Genomic DNA, 14,743 nt, shown 5'->3' with positions numbered 1-14,743 from the left:
ACAAAGACATTCAGTAGCATGGGCTCCTGACAAGGTAGGATCCTGTGGGAATCAGGAGGTCAAAGGACAGAGCCCCAGTGCTGCCACATGCAGACCACTCTCCAGCAAGTCTGGAACCAGCAGCACACACTGCCCCCAACCCCAGAGTGGCCAGGTGGTCCCGTACAGCAGGGGTGCTCACACTTTTTTGGCTCGAGAGCTACTTTGAAACCCAGCAAGGCCCAGAGATCTACCAAAGTTTTTTTACAATGTTCACGCCATCATAACATATAACATTTATGTGTACAATGTATGTTGGTGTACCTTGCATAACTGCATGAGCCAATATTGCACAACAGAACATAATTAACTATAAACATTTTTGTAATTACTTGAATTTACTTTGATGACTTGCACTGAAGTGAATCAGCCAAGGATGCATAGTCCGGACAGTAGCTGCTGACAGCCAGCCTCAAGTACACTTCCAAATGTTCATCAGTCATGGTGGAACAGTACTTGGACTTAATGATCTTCATGTAGGAAAAGGCTGACTCACATAAATAAGTGGAGCCCTTCCTGCCTCAGGTGCTCTTATATCCCTGAGGGCCCTATTGCCTTCAAGTGGCTGCAGCTGTGCAGCACACTCTGCTGGATGCCCAGGCCTTACACTTAAAGGGGCCACTGCTGACACCATATCTACCTCCTCACCCTCCTTCCAATACAAGTGGGGGGGCAGATCTCTATACAGACCAGTGCAAAAACAGGGGAAAGTTGTGGGGGAGGGAAGATCTCTATATAGACATCACAGCAAGACCAGTGCAAAACCCCTTGCACACAGAACCAACAGATGGAATTTGGGGGGGGGGGCAGATCTCCATACATACCAGTGCAAAAACAGGGGAAAGGTAAGTCAGCCCCAGTAGAGTCAACGGGGCTCACTCCCAGGGATGCGTGGACAGGAGAGAAGCCTGCCAGCGGCTCCTCTCCCAGGGAGGAGCCTGCCAGGTGCTCACTACCTGGGCTCCCTGGGCTCACTCCTTGGGCTCCCAGGGCTCACTCCCTAGGTTCACTCCCTGGCCTCACAAGCCTGCCAGGGGCTCACTCCCAGGAATGCGTGGACAGGAGAGAAGCCTGCGATCGACTCATTTTGCCTCGCAATCGACCCGTCGATCGCGATCGAAGTATTGAGCACCCCTGCCGTATAGCATCATAGCTGATGGTGCCGAATTCCACTGCAGAACACACTTGCCCACCCAGATTCTGCTGTGGGTTGACCTCCAAGGACACCCAGGCAGTTCCATTCCCCAACCCAAACTGTAACAGGACTGATATGGGTCTAAGACTTTGTTAAAGACATTCTGCCCTGTCAACAGAGGAGGCTCTTCCACTTGTTGCAGGTCAGCTTCTCCAGCTGCCAGTTTAAGTCACTGACTGCAAACTCAGGGACCCCCCGCCTTGTTTTGCATTGTGGTTTAGTTGTGGCTGCCCCAGCCATGTTTAGCCCTGTTTGGTGCCACCAGAACCCACATTTGTTGCCTGCCCATCACACACTGCTCCTGCCTTTGCTCTACTCCTGCTGTCAGAAGTTTTGTCTTGCAAAATATGTGGGCAGGAAAAGGACTCTCATTTTTTGAATCTTGAGAAGATGCATCTAATATTTTATTAGATGTTAGAAATCATGGATTTCCCCACCTGGTTGAACCGTTCAGGCCACTCAATGGCGCCCTGGCCTATGGTGACATGGAGGCCTGGTGGGCTGTGTCGTCTTGCCAGACTCCCAACTGCCACTCTGACAACAGACTTGTTGGGAAAAACCACCCAGTTCACTATGTCAAAGTCGGCTGCCAGATCCCCGTTCCTATCCAGATACATGCCGTCCAGGGAAGTGTTGTAGACCCCAAAGTTCCTCAGGAAAGGATGGAGCTGGCACAAAAGAGAAACATCAGAGGTCAGGGAACCGTGTTGGGTGCTTCACAGAGACTGAATCTCCTATGAGTCAGGGACGATGCCAATGAAAACGGCTGATTGGTTGGTTTCTCTAACCCCCGTTTTCTATTCTGCTGCCCAGAGGCAGATCTACCCCACTTGCCCCCTCCAGGAACGCCTCTGCCTTTAATCCTGACTCAGTCCAGGAGAGACACAGGCAACTCGATCTCCGCAACTCCCCATGTGGTAACAGAGCAGCCCCAACGTGGCATTTGCTGAATCCCATGAGGGGAGGGAGTTTGGGCATGCTGAGGCCTCCTTGGAGGAAAGGAACATTTGTTCCCCTCCTTCAGGGTAAGCCCCCACTGTCGCCATGGGTCAACTTGGACCTGTGTAAGCAATATCACTGGTGCATGACTGCTTTGACAGGTGAAGGGAAATGGGGTCTAGAAAGTGCTTCCTGTTCTGCCATCTACTTGTTTCACCCTCTTCCCACCTCCCTCCCAACACCTGTGTGGCCTTACTTGCACCAGCAGGCATCCAGGGTTGAGTGTTGGGAGAGTTAGGACAGACAAAGAAAATATTTCTTAACCCAGCGTGTAATTGGTTTATGGAACTCTTTGCCACAAGAAGTAGTGATGGCATCTTGTCTGGATGCCTTTAAGAGGGGACTGGGCCAATTTCTGGAGGAGAAGTTCATTACGGGTTACAAGTCATAGTAGGTCTGTGCAAGCTCTTGGTTTTAGAGGCAGTCTGTCTCTGATGGCCAGATGCAGGGGAGGTCAACGGGAAGCAGGTTGTGCCTGTTGTCTTGTGTGCTCCCTGGGGCATCTGGTGGGCCACTGTGAGATACAGGAAGCTGGACTAGGTGGGCCTTCGGCCTGATCCAGCAGGGCTCTTCTTACGTTCTTATGAATGGGGCTTTCTCAAGGTGTTCTCTTTCTGTCTGGCTTTGATTGTGGTGTGGACTCAACTACCAGTTTCCCTAGTAAACAGAGGGTAGCGGAAAGCAGGGGCAGTGAACTATGAGCTCTCCATAAGGCACAGCTATGCCCCGGCCGCCCCACCCCCCATTTTTCCTTCACAGAGGCATGTGAATGTTCTGCTCCAGGTGTGAAATCTGTATGAAGCCGGCCTGACCTGCACTGCAACTGAGCTAAGCTAGATGTGTAGATCTGCAGCACCGTCTGCCCAGATCAAGGGAAGGATTTTGAGAATCATTGCAAAGGCATCCTGGCCACAAGTGTGATCTCTAGTCCTCCCCCACACACACACTCCCATGCAGGCACAGGCTTTGACTGAGAGAGATAGAGAGAGAGTGAAAAAGAGTGGCGGGCGGTAATGGGGGCCAAACAGTCAGGGGAAAAGTGGCAACAGACAGAACAGTCTTTGGAGCCCAGGTCTACCAGTCTTCCCGAAGCAGAACTCAGGTCTACCTGCCTGCCCGGCATTGGCCACTAGATACAGTAATAAGGAAAACCAAACCCCCTCCTAAGTCTCTCTCAGATCTTTCCAATACAGAAAACCATTGCAGGAGACGAGCGTTCAGACTCACCCCAGAAAGAAAAGCGTCCTGTTTACACCAGAACAGACTTCTGCAGCAGCTGCAGTCCCACAGCTGTGTCCCTGAGCTCCTCTCCACTCCTTCATGAGAAGTGGATCCACTGTAGCAGGCCAGCTTCCTCGCAGATGTGACACTGTTCAGGAATGTTCCTGAGTCTGGTGCGTATGGCTTGTGGCAACAGTTGCAGCCACGTGCCCACGGCAATGCCCCCAGCATCCTATGTGGACAGTGAGTCTGGCTGAGACTGGAAAACGTCAGATCCCAGGAAATTTCTGGGCCCCCTCCTTTGGCTCCCTTTTTACCCGGGTACAAATTACCCCCTTTATCCCCTCTCCTAGGCCCTGCCCGGGGGCTGCTGCTGGATGGTCTGTGTCCCCTGGAGCCACTTGGAGGGGGCAGAGAGAAGGACCTGTGCAGGGAGATTCACTACTGGATTTCCCTGAAAGATATGTGCCATTGCACTTCCTTCTGACCTTGTTCCAAGGCCCATCAGTAGCCCTGACTGTCTGGGTGGGGAGAGGAGTACCTGCCACGGCTGCACCCTCGGAACCTCCAGGCTGCCTCCGGCCTCCACCACCCTCCGCCGGAGTCGAGACGAAGACGCGGCATGTAAGGCTTGCGCCACGGTCTGAACAGCGCTGTGGATGGCATAGCTGTCCGTGGCCAGGGCTTTTTCCATCACGTCCCAAGGCAGGGGCTGCGGTCTTTCTCTGCACCTCGTCCAGCCTTTCACAGACAGAACAGGCTTCGGAAACGCACAGTGAAATCCCCCCTCCACTAACCGCTGCCAGGTGAAGAGAAGCTTTTCGAAATCATTGTAATTTGTCCTTTTCATTGACTGGATGCAGAAGGAAAAAAGACCCTGAATGTGCTGGAAAGATAAACGACTGAACCTCAGCTCCAAGCTGATGTCCCAAAAGGCTGTTGTGATCCAGATTTTCCCCACTATGGGTTTTTTTAACATTGCAACTGCCTGTTGTATAATTAATATTATATCTATGAAGGCATCGGTCTCTGCATGGTAAAGGAACACATTGACTTGTCTCTCCTTGAGGAATGACTCCTTAAGGATCACCACATTACGTGTAGTTATCCCTGGAATGCTCTGGGAGTAAGCGACGCAAATGCCACTCTGAGTTAACTCGGGTGTCAAGGTCCTGATGAACCGCTCTCCATTGTCAGTGTCTGGAGCAACCAGAGCGACCCAGGACCACTGGAAGTGCAGGAGCAGCCCGACCACCCCCACGTACTGGGGCTCTTTGGGGACCGTCCGATAGAAAAAGGGGGCCCGAGTTCTGTCATTCAGACCACGAGACGTGAAAGCATAACTGACCTGGGGAGGGAAAGGAGAGATGGATGTTTGGATTTATCTTCAGGTCACATATTTGGTGGCCTGAGCTGTTAACAGTGAGCAAAACCCTTTTTCATTCTGATGCAAGGAAGCCCCCACCCACTGCAAGGACACGTCCACGGAACTAGGCAGTGCTTCTCTGTTCAGCCCACTCACACACTGCATGCCCCACCTCATTTTTGGATGGGAGGCAGCCACGTGGGACGAGACGCAGCCTGTGCCCTCCACCCACTCTCACCTGGGGAATTTTGTAGGCAGTCAACATGGCTGAAATATGGCTGGAGAGGCCAGCTTCAGCCCCTTCAAGAACTGCCAGCAGCCGTCTCTGCCTTCCACAGCTATAGTTTGGGACACGGGTCTCTCCAGTGGAGAGCAGGTCTACAAGGGCATCGGAAGTCACTCGGGCATCAGAATAGGTGTTGTAGATGTTGTAGCCCAGAGTGACATTGGGCAAGAGCCTGGGGTCCCGGTTGATCTTCTCAGTGGCAAACAGGAAGGACAGGATGAGCCAGTTCTGTGTGGATCCTTTCCTGAAACAAAAGGACTGTGCTGGATTGTTGATGCAAAGGTCTGGATTTTGCTGGGGGTCAGAACTGTGGCTACTCCAGGTCTAGTTCTGAAATATGAGGGGTTTCCCATATGTGGGTTTAGGTGTGTCAGACTGGACATCCATGCTGTGAGGTGAGCAACCCTTTTCACTCTAAAAGGAAGCCAGGGCAGGGCCCCTCTTCAACCCCCATCCTCTGCACAGGTGAGCATCTAAGGCTGCCTGGACTGAGTCAGTCCCTTGGCCCCTGAAATCTGCATTGCCCGCTGACTGGCAGCAGCTCCTCAGGGTGTCAGGTGGGGATCTTTCAAAGGCTGGACTGCCAGGGATTGAACCTGGCATGCAAAGCAGGTGCTCTCTCTGTTAGGGGCTGGGTGGGGGGATTTTTGCCATCACCTTTGGAGGGAAGATTTCATTGGTCAGGATGGTGGTCAGGGGAGCCCAGCTCAGGCATCACAATGGCCTTGTGTGCAAAGGATTTGCACCCAACTTCGAAGCCCTGCAGGGCTCGGTGACAGCTCAGGTGTTGAAGTGGCACCTTGAGGACTGCAGGGGAATTAATTAAGTCATCATTGATCATTCTGCCTGGCCAGGCTCATGACTTGTGAGGTTGGGGGGAAGGGGGAGAAATTGGGAGTCAGTTGGTGATGTGGTTTCCCTAAGCAGCCTCTTAGGGGAGGGCAGAGGAGGGTTCAGGACTGCAGAGAACTGCTACTGCCTGACTCACTGCTCAGGCTGCAGGTGGTGGGGATGTGGACTTGCTACAAGGAGCCCAGATCTAGGCAGTTTCAAACCACCACCACTGAGCAGTGGGGACGACATCGACTCCCCCCAAGTGTGGGGACTACAGATGTGAAGTGGCAGACTGCACGCCAAATGGTGCCTTAGTGTGTGGATGCATTCCCAGATTTCCCCCCATATGCAGAAAGATTACTGATTTACTCAAGACAATGACACATCAGGAAAAGGCCCCCCTCCAATTCAGGATGGCTGGAAGCCATGACATCAGAAGGGGCTGTAGCAGCCTCCAAGCCCTCATCACCAGCCCCTCTTGACTTACCATGAAAAGCTGATTGAGGGATGCTCAATCAAGGGCCGTGGCTGAAAGAAGACACGGGTTGTGGAAACGGCCCCACCGAGGAGGTAGTCTCCTGGCCTGTAGTAATTGAGCAGCTCCTTCTGCTCTCTGATCGCAGACTGGGGGCATTTTGCCTTTAGGCCCCCCCAGGCCACAGGGACCAGGAGCAGCAGCAGCAGTCTGGGCACCCCTGCTGCAGTCATCTCCCAGCATCTGCTCTCCAACACCAGTCGTGGATTGGAAGCCAAGACCATCTTGCCAGGCGGAGGCTGCAGTCCAGGTGGAGGCTGCAAGTCCTTTCAGTGGCTGCATCTGAAGGGGGTGATATGAAGCTTCACAGCAGAGGCCCTGCCTGGCTGAAATCCCATTCCGAGCTCTCTGTGGACCAGAAACTATTTCTGCAGCTGTTTCTTCAGACACAGTCTATCTATGTTGATGAAGTTAAAGATGATCTTTAAGAAAAAAGAGTTCCTTGGTCTTTGGAGAATAGAACACCGTGATTTGGGTAATAACAGTGAGGGCAGTCATCAGTGCAACACCTGGACTCCCTGTGTGTCTCCATGCGCAGGTGTGAGCTGGAGAAAACATGTTTGCGAGAATGCAGTTCCAGACTCTGCCAGGGGTCAGCAGTGGCATCACTTGAGCTTAGCAAAGCTGCCTGAAGAGGCACTGGATCTGTTCAGGGTATTGTTGTGCCATTGGAAGGGGCATCTTCTGGGGCATTTGGTGGGCCGCTGTGAGATACAGGAAGCTGAACTAGGTGACCTATGCCGTGATCCAGTGGGGCTGTTCTTATGTTCTTCTGCATGCCTGGAGAGTTCCCCAGAGTGGAAAAATACTGGCCTTGTGTGGGGGCAGCCCGATCCTCTGTCCTTCTGGTCAACCACACCTCCCGCCAGAAGGAATGATGATGGACACTCATGTAACCAGACCTGGGACCCATGAAGACCAGGACTGTCCAGCAGTGTGGCTGGAAGATGTGCCACCCCAGGGGACAACTTACAGGGATGTCCCTCCAAACGGGACTGGAACTGCACTCCAGGCAAAACTGGATGGGGTTCTGAGGGCCAGGGAGGCTGCGTGAGGGCCAGGGAGGCTCACAGAATGCCTCCAGGAGATGGAAAATTGTTGCTTCCGGTTTTCGACCCAATATTGGAAGTGATGTCAGCCTTCCAGAGATCAGAGGTGTGCAGCCTCCTCAGCTCTCAGAACCCCCTCCACACGCGATCGGAGCATAGCTCTGGTCCCATTTGGAGGGGGAGCAGTTGCAAGCGACGGGGAGGGACCCATTGCAGCTGCAACAGGGACACAGGTTGACTTGGCACTCATTCCCATGCCTGCTGACTTGAGTCTGCCTGTGACTAGAGGCGCTTACTGTTTTCATGATGTGAAGAAACTCATGGGGCCAGCATTCCAACAGGGTGTGCAGCAGGAAAGGGTTAATGTGAGCAGGAGGGGGAGACAGGACTGAGCTCTGTTTTCCCCTCTCTGATAGGAAGGAAGGAAGGGATTATCATTGGACAAAGCATTGGCGTTCTCTGAAGGAGGATAGGAGGACAAGCAGGGAGGGGCAACCCTCATTGAATGACTGGCTACAGTGGGACTAATTCTGAGTAGGGCTGCCAAGGATTGGGTCACCTCGTAAGCCTTGCAGCTACTGCTTGTGACCTTTTCACTGCTTCTGTCCCAGCTCTCACTCAGTCCCTCCTACCCCCTCCCACCCTGTGTCAACCTGGTGGAAGGGCAGAAAGTAGGCCTCTGCCCGATGGGCCTTGCGGTGTCCACTTTCTACGCTGTGGGAAAGCAGCTCATTAGCGTGCTGAGAAAAGACTTTGTGATCTGGAGTTGGGAATGGCTGTGCAGTGGCCTCACTGGGGGGTGCAGGCTGAACCGGGTGATGTGCAAATTTTTAAAATCTTGATATTTTGGCCTCCCGTACCGTGTGATGCAAACCCTCTTGGCATCACTGTGGCCGTGCCAAGAAGCAGCTGGCAAAGAGACTAGGGGTCCAATCCTTTCCAATTTTCCAGTGCTGGTGCTGCTGGGCCAAAGGGGTGTGCACTGCTTCCTGCGTAGGGGGTGCAGTCACAGAGGCCTCCTCAAGATATGGGAACATTTGTTCCCTTACCTCCTGGCTGCATTGTGACTACATCAGTGCTGGAGAGTTGGATAGGATGGGCCCCTAGCTCTGCACAGTTTAAATTCCCTCAGGGACACCTTGATTGCTGATGGACTCTTCCTGTGCTTTCTATATGGGAGGAGGAGTGAGTTGCCAGCTAGTTGCACAACCTTCTCCAAGCTTCAGCTGGATTGCAGCTCCTATTTGCTAGCTGGGAGAAAGGTATAAAACGGTACTCCAAGCGGGAGGGGGTGTGACTGCCTAATCCTTCCCCTCATGGATGCCAATTGAGCCAGACAGGAGGAAGACTGGTCCAGATTCTGTAAGAGATGCTTTACTGGAATCACAGAAGATCTGGCAAGGAGATTGGATGTGGTGTCTGCAGCGGCCCTCTGCTGTGGTGAATCTGGAGAATACGGGGTTAATGCCTGGGCTTTCAGCAGAGGGTGTGCTGCACAGCTGCAGCCACTAGAGGCAATGAGGTCTTCAGGGATACAAGCAGCATCTGATGCAGGAAGAGTTTGTGGGTTGTAGTTGGAGACAGAGTGGAGGAGGGAGAGGAGACTTGCTGGCTGAATGGACTGGCTTTCTGGCTAAACTGGCCTGTTGACTCACAGACTGACTTACGGCTCTACTTATCGGACGGACTCTCTGGCTAACTGACTTTCCGGCACACTAACTCACGGACTGGCAAACAAACGACTTCCCGGAACACCTCACGGACTGGCGGACAAACACTGAACTGGCACCTTGACTGATGGACTGGAGGATGGGCCACGAACTGGCACCCTGACTAACGGACTAATCCAACAGAGACTGCTGAGTGGTGGAGAGCTGAGGTGGTGCTGCTGTATCCGAAAGGGCTGCTGCTTGAAGGAGGGACCCTGCAGGCTCACAGGCAAGCCAGCCACCTCCTAGTCTCCTTCTGGCTTGGTGCTGGGGTACAGGGGTAGTTTTTGCAGGCCGCTAGAGCTAGCTGTGGCTAAGCTGGGGGAACTAGTTCAAAGCGGGCAGAAGTTATTTAGGCAAAACTCAGAACAGGAGTTTGGCGAAACAGATGCTTACCTGGGTGAGTGCTGGGATTTGGTAAGTTTGAGGAAGCTGCTTTTATTATTTTTAGTCTGTTGTGTTCTGTATTCCTGTCTAAATAATAATAATATAATATATATAATAATATAATAATATAATATACAGTATTTATATACCGCCTTTCTTGGTCTTTATTCAAGACTTTATTCAAGGCGGTTTACACAGGCAGGCTTATTAAATCCACACAGGGATTTTTACAAATTGAAAGAAGGTTCTCTCTTTCAAGAACCACCGCATTCAAGCTGTTACACTCCGATCTGGTTTAACACTCTGGCCTCCATCCTCCCACGCTCCGAGCAGATGGAACAGCTCAGCTGCAGCTTGTCAGCTGCTTCAAGGTCGCACGGTGCCGGTGGCCTCGAACTGGCGACCTTGTGGATGTTAATCTTCAGGCAAATGGAGGCTCTACCCTCTAGACCAGACCTCCTGCCTGACTTTTATATGCAACCTTATTTAATACAGGCCTTCCCTGCTGGCTTGTTTTTTGAGGATTCGCTCTTTCCGCTCCTTTCAATTCTACCCAGAAGTCATTCAGTCAGTGCTGCTCTGCTCTTTCAACCTCTCTCTGCTGTTCTAAAGGCTACAATTGCCTCCTCTATGTTGACTTGCAGATGAGGTGGTGATTCAACTGGGCTGTTTGTGTCCAGCTTGAGTTGACAGCAGATGCAAGGGATGGCTGGGGGTGCATTGTGACCATCCTCCCTGTGGTGGCTGGTTGGCTTCTCTCTCAGGCCTGGACCCCACTGGCTGTTTTCATCATCCTTTGCAGCCCCATTTTAGGAATAGGGATTTTTCCTAGCTCTGGGCGGTGACAGCACTGCCTGACCTTGAGTCGTCCCCTCTCTCAGCTCCATCTGTGCTTCCTCTGCCAGAGACTTGCATGTAGGGAGGTTTCTTAGTGTCAACACCTCAACGTGAAAAGTCCCAACATCAGTCCCAACTATTCCTCATTAATCCAAGGAAGTTCTTCTCTCCAGCCAAGATCTCTGAGGTCATCCTGCCCCATCCCTCCAAGGACATGCAGCTCCCTGCGCCCGTCCCTGGTTCAGCCTTCTGGAAGCAAATCCAGCATCAGCAGCTCTCACTCGTTCCGCACATTCGTACCTGAACCCAAAATATTGCTAATTAAAGCGACAGTATTGTCTATTTTCAATTGAAGTGATAATAGGCAACACAGCAGTTGATTAAAGCAATAATAGGTCATTGTGTAAGACAACCATCATGTAGTAATGGATAAAACAGCTCACACCTCAGTCAAGGCAACAACAGATAATAATTATATAAGCCAAACCCAACACTGACAGCTTCTTTCTAACTCCCTGTGAAATTCAAGCGACTCAGTCCTTTGGTCCTGGGCAGCTGTTGTAAAGGCATGGGATTGTTCTGGGGGGAGGGGGGAGTGGTTGTCCAGAGGACGAGGGTCACAAGTCAGTGAAGCCCCCGTCTAGGAGGAGAATATTCCTATATCTGGAGCTTCCCATCAGCACAAACATTTCAGGGCACAGTGAAGTATGGAAATAATGTGATGACAACCCACAATCCGTAAGCCTTGAAGCTCATCAGAAAACCGCAGAAGTAGCAGGCACTCCCAGGTGACAAAATTCAGCATCCCTGGAAATGGCCAGATCCCAGCCTGGTTCCTGCAGATGCTGGGAGGGAAAAGAGTCCTTCAGGTGCCCTGGGCCAGTAGGGGCTTCCTAGGCAGGGACCATCACTGTGAATGGTTCCTGAAAGCAGTGAGGAGCAGCACCTTACAGCTGGTTCCTGTCACTGACCCAGCACAGTTACTGGAACCAGTAGGAATGTGGAGAAGCCTTCAAGGGCTGCCCCATGTATAATGAGCTGCAGTCATCTGGGAAAGAAGTGATCCACTTACTTTTGGTAAGTGAGCTTTTGGAAACGCAGCATAAATGTCTGAAATACATCAATAATGAACGTGGCCAGACTGTCTCTGTCCAAGAGGGGTCACAGCAAGCTTTGAAGGGGCAGTTGATGCATCATCAGGCATCCAGTCAGTAAATTTTATGGGGCTGAGGGGAGGTTATGAAGTCTGCTGATTTGACAGTTTGCAACTTCCCACAATACAAGGCTGTGGTTGGACAACTGGAGAGTTGGAGAGAAGTTGGAAGAGTTTGTGCTTTGAGGGGCAGTTCAGGATGTGGGGAGCAGGGGGTATGTCTGACCCTCTGAAGACCCCCCTCAAAGGGGTTTAATATTCTTTCTCAATCTAACCCTTTCAGTGACTCCCATCCCACCGCCTGCAAGTAAGCGCTCTCCATGTCACCTTTCTTCCCCCTTATGTTTTGTGTTTCTCTTTGTCCTCCTGCCTTTCCAGGAAATCCTTGATAAAACGGAGAGAAGTTCAGAGCAGCCTCACCAAGCTGGTTCTAATGATCTTTAGGTTCTGGTGCTTATTGATTTATCTCAAATCAATCAAGAGCAGTGCAGGGAAACCCAAAGCAGGCAAATCTCTTCCCACCCATCCTCACTGCCCCCCCACTCCCCAGCGGCCAATCATGTCTAAATCAGACCGTTCGTAAAACCCTCTTTGCAGGACCAGACCGTGACCAGGCCATACAAGGACCTACAGCCTTCACGGGGAGGGGGGAAGGCATCCCCCAAGGTTGGCACCACCACAGAAAAGTCCCTGATTCCAGTAGATGAACCTCACAGGAGAGGACAACCCTATAACTCAACAACAACACACTTTATATGCAACAATTCCACCCTCTAAGGATGGGGAATTACGTATTATCCCCACATTGTAGAAGGGAGAGAGAGAGCGCGCGCATGTACAGACCAAGGGACCCTTTCCTGGCCTCCTCCTCTTCCCCTGTATTCAGCCTGGTATCTTTCAAAAGACAGCTCCCATTGGCTCTGGACCCCTCACCCAGCAGGCGTTCCTAATCCTCCTCTTACTCCTTATGTGGCTGGGAGGCCTGGAGTTGCTCCTTGTCTTATCACAGTCATTTTCACCACTGTGCCATGGCACACTGGTGTGCCGCGAGTGGTCCACAGGTGTGCCACACTAATTTGGGGGAAGGTCATTTATTAATAGGGCCAATGGGAGATGTGAGCACCCACTGGCAGCATGGTGTGGCTTTTCAATTGTCAAAAACCTGGTGGTGGCCTTGACCATTTTAGTGCCTTGTCAGTGTGCCTTGAGATGAAAAAGATTGAAAAACACTGTCTTGGAAGGTTGAAAGGTGGATCTGGAGAGCCGCAGGCAGTTCTGCTTCTGGGTGGTCTGTTTCTTCCTTTTAGTTTTCCAATCCCACCCCCCACCCCCCAGCCATGCTGCAGCACCTGCTCTGATACCTTACTTGTCACTGTCCCCATGACTCCAGAAAGAGGCTTGTGGGGTGTATGAAGAGCCCTGCTGGATCAGGCCAAAGGCCCATCTAGTCCAGCTTCCTGTATCTCACAGTGGCCCACCAAATGCTCCAGGGAGCACATGGCACAACAGACACAACCTGCATCCTGGTGCCCTTCTCCGCATCTGGCAATCAGAGGCAACCTGCCTCTAAAACCAAGAGCTTGCACATATCTACTATGGCTTGTAATCTGTAAAGAACTTCTTTCCAGAAATTTGTCCAAGCCCCTCTTAAAGGCATCCAGTCAAGATGCCATCACTACTTCTTGTGGCGAAGAGTTCCACAAACTAATTACACGCTGGGTAAAGAAATATTTTCTTCTGTCTGACCTAACCCTCCCAACACTCAGCTTTCATGGAAGTCCCCTGGTTCTGGTGTTATGTGAGAGGAAAAAGAGCGTCTCTCTATCCACTCTGTCCACCCCCTGCATGGTTTTGTATTTCTCATGTCCCCCCTCAGGCTTCTCTTGTCTAGGCTAAGAGGCCCAAACGCTGTAGCCTTTCCTCATAGGGAAGGTGCCCCAGCCCAGTAATCATCTAGTCGCTCACTTTTGCACCTTTCCATCTCCACTGTTCCCGAACAGTCGCAGTATACGTTGGATAGCGGAGAGGCAAACAAACAGGACAGGATAATTCAAAGGGCTTTGAAAAAGCTTTTACTACATTTGCAAACAGGACCACCGCAAAGGGGGTGATGGAAAAAGAATGGGTTACAATGATACGGTTTTTATAGAGCCTTCTGAATATAGGAGGGGTACACAAGGGCACAAAGAAAGAGGGGTAAACATCCTTGGAAAATTACCAAGTAATCAGACAGAGAGCAAAATCAGCATCCTTATCTGTTTGGAATGTTCTGTAGGAAGCACAGCACAATGTGTATTGACAGGGTGTTTACACACAGGATGTTCATTACCAAAGGTTTGGTAATCAATCACACCACTTTACCCTAGTCCTTTCGGGGTCTCACACCCTTCGTCTCTTACCATCTGTCCTTCCCTGGAGGCCCATATTTTGTGTATTTGGCTTATCTTTTGTAGCCAGATTTCTCCGAAGGAGGGTGGTTGGTGCTGACTAGTAGCATTCCTGAACAAGGGTCAGAGAAGGGCCTAAACCAGAGAAGCCTGGTTTAGGAAGCCAGGCCTTGTGGGTATTTTGGTATTGTGAGCTGGGCATTTTGGGGACACCACTATCTCCATCTCCACTATATTGTGTATGGAGGATGTGCGAGGAAGGGGGTGGAAGTCCAGCTCACAGAGCTCCATGTAGGTTCTTGGCATCCCAGCTGATCATCCAAAGCTCTCTTTCTCTCTCTGGGGAGGGTCAAACCCTTCCCGTGGTTTGGATGCAGGATGGTCAGGCTTTCTCCCCCCCCCCCCGGTGTCCAAGTGGCTGCAGGATTTGTCCTCCCTTGAGAGTTCTACACTCGCACCCAGAGCTGGCCTCCATGCTTCATCCCCACCAGAATGGACCCAAGTGAAAATGCAGCATGTCAGAGTGAGCCATGGCCTGGACACCGTTGTAGGTGCTGTAGCTGCCCGGGCAGGATTTGGCCATCCACATCCCAGGGCAGGGACTGTTTTCTCTGCTTCCAGCCATGGATTCCAGGCCAAGACCCTCTGGCCAGACTGAGGCTCCCGACGGGGGCAGAAACTGCTTCTGGTTTGTCAGAAGCACAGTTTCCTCACAGAGGTTTCTCTGGAGTGGGCTGTGGTTGTGC

Source organism: Tiliqua scincoides, chromosome 2 (assembly GCF_035046505.1).
Source record: "Tiliqua scincoides isolate rTilSci1 chromosome 2, rTilSci1.hap2, whole genome shotgun sequence".
Classification (NCBI taxonomy): domain Eukaryota; kingdom Metazoa; phylum Chordata; class Lepidosauria; order Squamata; family Scincidae; genus Tiliqua; species Tiliqua scincoides.
This window is presented reverse-complemented; position numbering follows the sequence as displayed.